The sequence below is a fragment of the Myotis myotis genome, unplaced genomic scaffold, assembly GCF_014108235.1.
Source record: "Myotis myotis isolate mMyoMyo1 unplaced genomic scaffold, mMyoMyo1.p scaffold_m19_p_9, whole genome shotgun sequence".
NCBI lineage: Eukaryota > Metazoa > Chordata > Mammalia > Chiroptera > Vespertilionidae > Myotis > Myotis myotis.
Window position 1 is genome coordinate 78,607,864 of NW_023416401.1, and position 6,047 is coordinate 78,613,910.

The following is a 6,047-nucleotide window of genomic DNA, read 5'->3' on the forward strand; positions in this document are numbered from 1 at the left end:
GTAAGGACACCAGTCATGTTGGATTCAAGATCACTCATATGACCTCATTTTACCTTACTTACCTCTTTAAAGTCCCTATCTCCAAGTACAGTCACATTCTGAAGTACTAGGGGTTAGGGCTTCAACATATGAATTTGGGGGGACACAAATTCAATCCATAACAGCCAGATGTGCACAAACTATGACTATTCTAAACCAATCAATTCTTGCCAGAGGATTGGCAGCAGGATTCAACTGCATGAAAATCTTTTTTTTTTTTATCCTCACCTGAAGACACACTTTTTAAATTGATTTGAGAAGGAAGGAAGGAAGGAAGGAAGGAAGGAAGGAAGGAAGGAAGGAAGGAAGGAAGGAAGGAAGGAAGGAAGAAGGAGGAGAAGGAGGGAGGAGGAGGAGGAGAAGAAGGAGGAGGAGAAGGAGGAGGAGGAGGAGGAGGAGGAGGAGGAGGAGGAGGAGGAGGAGGAGGAGGAGGAGGAGGAGGAGGAGGAGGAGGAGGAGAGGAGGAAGAAAGAGAGCGAGAGAAACTTCTATGATGAGAGAGAAACATGGATCAGTTGTCTTCTGAACATGCCCCAACCGTGAATCAAACCCAAAACCTGGCCCTGATCAGGAATCAAATCTGCCACATTTTGGTGTGTCAGACAATGCTCCAACCAACTGAGCCACACGGGCCAGGACTTCATGAAAATCTTAAGGACATTCTTTGGTGATAGCTATGCTGACCAGTATGGCAGCCCATAGCCACATGTGTCTATTGAGTACTATTGCGGCTATATGACTGAGGAACTGAATTCTTTATTTTATTTTAAGTTGTTTGTTTTAAAACTTAAGAAATATATTTTTTTGTGAAACACAATTTTATTGTTTTAGTAGGAATGCACTTCACTTCAACTATTAAAAATTTAGTGTCTCAATAGAGATATATTATAAGTGTGGAACACACACTGAAATTTGAAACAGGATAAAAATATGAAGTATCTCATTAATAATTTTTTATCAATTATGTATTAAAATTTAAAAAATGCAATACATTAGTTAAATAAAATATATTACTAAAATTAATTTTATCTGTTTTGTTTTACTTTTTATAATGTGGCTACAAGGAAATTTTGAATTGCATGTATGATTTGCACTGTATATTTCTATTGGACAGCATCAAGTTAGGACTTTAGTCCTCCAAAATCCCATTGCTCATTCAAGGTTAGTCAGTGGATAAACTAAAGGATAAATTCCTTTTGCCAAAATGATTAAAGATCCAGGTCCTTTTGTGTCTGCTGTACTAAAATCAAGATAACTGAAAACCATCATTTCCTTTGGATAATAATATATTATTAAATCTGCAAGTTTTCTCAACAATATTTTCAACTTTAAAATCTTGCTTACTCATGCCTACATTTAGGAATCAGGGATAGTTTTTTTCATAAAAGATTCTTTCTTATAAATTAATCCTGTTACCTTGGTACCCCTAGCTTTTCCTGGACAACACTGGCTTTATCTCATCACTCTAATCTTTTTTTTTCTGTCCTCCTGCCTCAGTTACTAGGAAATTCTTAGATAAAGTGTCTGATATTCCTTCATTATTTAACACATGCTGAAACTCTCTCTAATTTATTTACCTGCAAATGAAAAGTCATACTGCATTTTACACATTAAAAGTTAATAATTCAGACAAAATTTTTGATATTAGGTCAAAATATTACTAAAATAAATGTCTGAGATTTTACTGCCTATGTTCTCTTCTAGGATTTTTATGGTTTCGAGTCTTACATTAAGTCTTTAATCCATTTTGAGTTTATTCTTGTATATGTTTTGAGAAAGTAATCTAGTTTTTATTTTTGCATGTATCTGTCCAATTTTCCCAACATCATTTATTGAGTAGACTGTCATTAGCCCATTCTAGGTTCTTGCCTCCTTTGTCAAATATTAATTTACCACCTAGACATGGGTTCATTTCTGGGCTCCCTACTTTATTCCATTGATGTATATATCTGCTTTTATGCCAGTACCATGCTGATCTGATTACTATGGCCTTGTAGTATAATTTGACATCAGGCAGTGTGATTCTTCCAACTTTGTTCTTCTTTCTCTAAATTGCTGCTGCTATTCATAGTCTTATGTGGCTCCATATAAATTTTTGGATTATTTGTTCTAATTTTGTGAAATACACCATTGGTATTTTGATAGGAATTGCATTGATTCTATAGATTGCTTTTGGTAGTATGGAAAGTTTAACAATGTTAATTCTACCTATCCATGAGCACAGCATATGCTTCTACTTATTTGTATCTTCTTCGATTTTGTTCTTCAGTGCCTTATAATTTTCTGAGTACAGGTCTTTCACTTCCTTGGTTAAATTTATTCCTAGTTACCTTTTATTTATGCAATTATAAATGGAAGTTTTTCTTAGTTTTCCTTTCTGATATTTCAGTTTGTGTGTGTGTATAAAAATGAAACCAGCACTGGCCAGTGCGGCTCAGTTGGTTGGGCAGTGCCCTGCACACTGAAAGTTTGCCTGTTCAATTGCTGGTCAGGGCACATGCCCAGGTTGCAGGCTCAATCCCCAGTAGTAGGCATTCAGGGAGCGGCCGATCAATGTTTCACTCTCATATCGATGTCTCTCTTTCTATCTCCCTCACCCTTCCTTTCTCTCTCAAAATCATTAAAACGTTTTTTAAATATACTAACAATGCAACTAATTTGTGGATATTTATTTTGTGTCCTGCTACTTCACTAAATTTATATATCAGTTTTAGTAGATTTTAGGGGGAATATTTAGGGTTCTCATCTGCAAATAATGACAGTTTTACTTCTTCCCTCTAATTTGGATGCCTTTTATTTCTTCTGTTTGTCTAATTGCTGTGTGTAGGATTGCTGTATGTTGAGTAAGAGTGGTGAATATGGACATCCGTCTTCTTCCTGATCTTTTTTTATGTTTTTATTGATTTCACACCCCCTACTGGGGATTGAGATAGCAACCAAGACATGTGGCCTAACTGGGAATCGAACCAGCAACCTCCTTGTGCATGGAACAATGCTCAAACAACTGAGCCACATGGGTCAGACTTGTTCCTCATCTTAAGAGAAATACTTTTAGTTTCCCCATTGAGTATGATATTAACTGTAGGTTTGTCATACATGACCTTTATTATGTTGAGATATGTTCCCTCTAGTCACACCTTGCTGAGAGTTTTTATCATAAATGGGTGTAGATTTTGTCAAATGCTTTTTCTGCATCTATTGATATGATCATATGATTTTTATGTTTTGTCTAGGTGATGTATCACATTAATTAATTTGCAGATATTAAACCAACCTTGTATCGAATGAATAAGTCCCAGTTGATCACAGTGTATGATCTTTTTAATGTACTGCTAAATTTGGCTTGCTAATATTTTGTTGAAGATTTTTGCATCTGTGTTCATCAGGGATATTGGCCTATAACTTCCTTTTTCTTTTTTCTTTTTTTTTTTTTTTTTTTTTTTTTTTTTTTTTTTGCTAATCCTCACCCAAGGATATTTTTCCATTGACTTTTAGGGAGAGTAGAAGAGAGAGGGAAAGACAGAGAAAAACAATGTGAGAGAAACACATCGATTGGTTGCCTCCTGCCTGAGCCTGACCAGGGCTGGGGCCGGGCAGGAGCCTGCAACCAAGGTATGTGCCCTTGACCGGAATCCAACTGAGACCCTTTGGTCTGCAGGCCAACACTCTATCCACTACGAGGGCTATAATTTTCTTTCTATTAGCATATTTATCTGATTTCGGAATTAGGATAATGCTGGCCTCATAAAATGAACTTTGGAGTTTTCCCTCCTCTTGAATTTTTTGGAGTAGTTTGAGAAAGGTAGGTGTAAGTTCTTTGAATATTTGGCAAAATTCACCTGTGAAGCCATCCACTCTAGGACTTTGTTTGTTGGGAATTTTTTTTATTACTGCTTGAATTTTATCAGCTGTAATTGGTTTGTTCAGATTTTCTAATTCTTAATTCATTTTGAGAGATTATATGTTTTCAAAAGCGTATCCACTTTTCCCAGATTGTTCAATTTTCTTGCATATAGTTGTTTGTAATATTTTCTTATAATCTATAGTAATAAAAGCATAATATGCTAATCAGACTGGAGAGCTGAACGACCTTCCGGACTACCTTCCAGATGAAGCTGGGGCTGCAAAGGCCAAGCCCCGTGCATGAATTTTGTGCATTGGGCCTCTAATCTTCTATATTTCTTTAGTGTCAGTTGTTACTTCTCCACTTTCATTTTTTATTTTATTTATTTGAATCCTCTCTCTTTTATTCTTCATGAGCCTGTTTGCAGGTTTATCAATCTTTATCTTTTTTCTTTGGAGACAAAAGACTCTTTATTCAAATACAATAAGTCTTTATTTACTGTAACATACTCCACAGGTTCTTGAAAATGGCAACTTATATCAATTGCCTATGGTAAAATCATGCTTATCTTTTCATAGAAAAACTTCTTAGTTTCATTAGCCTTTTTTGTGTGTTTTTTTTACTCTATTCTGTTTATTTCTGCTATGACATTATTTTCTTTCTTCTACACACTGGGTTTTGTTTATCTTTTTCTATTTCTTTTAAGCATAAGGTTGGATTGTATTTGAGATTTTTCTTGTTTCTTTTTTTTTTTTTTTTTTTTTTTTTTTTTTTTTTTTTTTTTTTTTTTTTTTTTTTTTTTTTGCCGTAGTTACAGTTAATTTTTATTAGGTTACATATTTAATGTGGGAAACGAAGGATTTTGTAATGACATAAGTGCTTGCAACAGAACATAAAGTGAAAAAAAATGGCTACCATATTACATATACAGGGGAAAGAGGAAAATGTATAAATATAAAAACAAATACACAAAGTAGGAACAAATACTGAAAGGAAACAAACTAAAATGATCATCTCTTTGAGGGGCAGAATTTGGGGTTTTTGTTTTCCTCGTCGAACTTTTCTGCATTTTCTCAATTTTCTATAATGGAAAATGCCTTAAAATCTCCACAAAGTCACGGGAATTTGTAAACACTAGCACTCTAAGCCCATTCTCCTTGGTGTGGGTGTCTAAAAACAACAACAACAACAACAAACTATTCACAATAGTAATTCACCAGAGGTGAAGAACCCCCGGTCTTCTTCCCTGGCCACTTCTTCTCCCATTCCTCTCACTGGCTGCTTGTCCGCTCTGGGTGCTCCCTGACTTGCATTCTACAGATGGGTTTCCAGAAGCAGCGCGGGAAACGGAGTGGGGAATCCGAGGTTGGTTCCCGATGCGCCCACGACCCCGTCTACCGTATGGAAAAGCACTGGCTTGGGTCTCCGTGGAGCATCAGAGAACTCCGCTCAGGTCGCCGGCCCTCGGCCTCGGTCTTCCCATCTGTAAAATGGGTTCAGGAGGATTTGCTGGCGGGGGCGGGGTGGGGGGGGAGCATGCGTGGGGCAGGGCTGTCGGGGGGATAGTTAGGAGATAGTCCCCGTAACTCCGAGATTTTTCTTGTTTCTTGAAGTAAGCCTGTAATGCCATGATTTTCTTCTTAGGACTGCTTTCACTGTGTCCCACTGATTTAGGGTTGCTGTATTTTTATTTGCGTTTGTCTCAAGGCATCTTTTAATTTCTTCTTTGATCTCATTGTTAACCCATTGTTTTGTAATGTGTTATTTAGCTTCCATGTGTTTGTTTTCATTTTTTTAATTGATATTTAGTTTCATATCATTGTGGTCAGAGAAGATGCTTGATATGACTTCAGTTTTCTTTAAATTATTAAGACTTGTTTTATGTCCTAATATGTGGTCTATTGTAGAGAATGTTCCATGCGCACTTGAAAAGATTGTATATTTTGTTGCTCTAGTGTAAAATACTTGGAAGATATCAATCTATGTGATCCATTTAGTCCACTGTTATATTGTTGATTTTCTGTCGAAAATATCTATGCATTGATATGAATGAGGTATTAAACTTCTCTACTATCCCTTTTTCATTATATAGTGGCCTTTGTTTCTTATTATAGCCTTGGCTTTAAGGTATATTTTGTCATATATAAGTATTGCTAACTCAGCT

At 36.0% G+C, this 6,047-nt stretch overlaps 1 long non-coding RNA gene across 1 annotated transcript; it reads right to left on the minus strand.

Moving 5' to 3' along the window:
• Nucleotides 1-4,689: 4,689 nt before the first annotated feature.
• Nucleotides 4,690-5,406, minus strand: LOC118663235. Its single transcript, XR_004970009.1, has 2 exons — nt 5,159-5,406; nt 4,690-5,053 (listed from the first exon to the last, which is right to left on the minus strand). It is a non-coding gene; the product is annotated as an uncharacterized LOC118663235 (long non-coding RNA).
• Between the last annotated feature and the right edge of the window lie 641 nt (nt 5,407-6,047).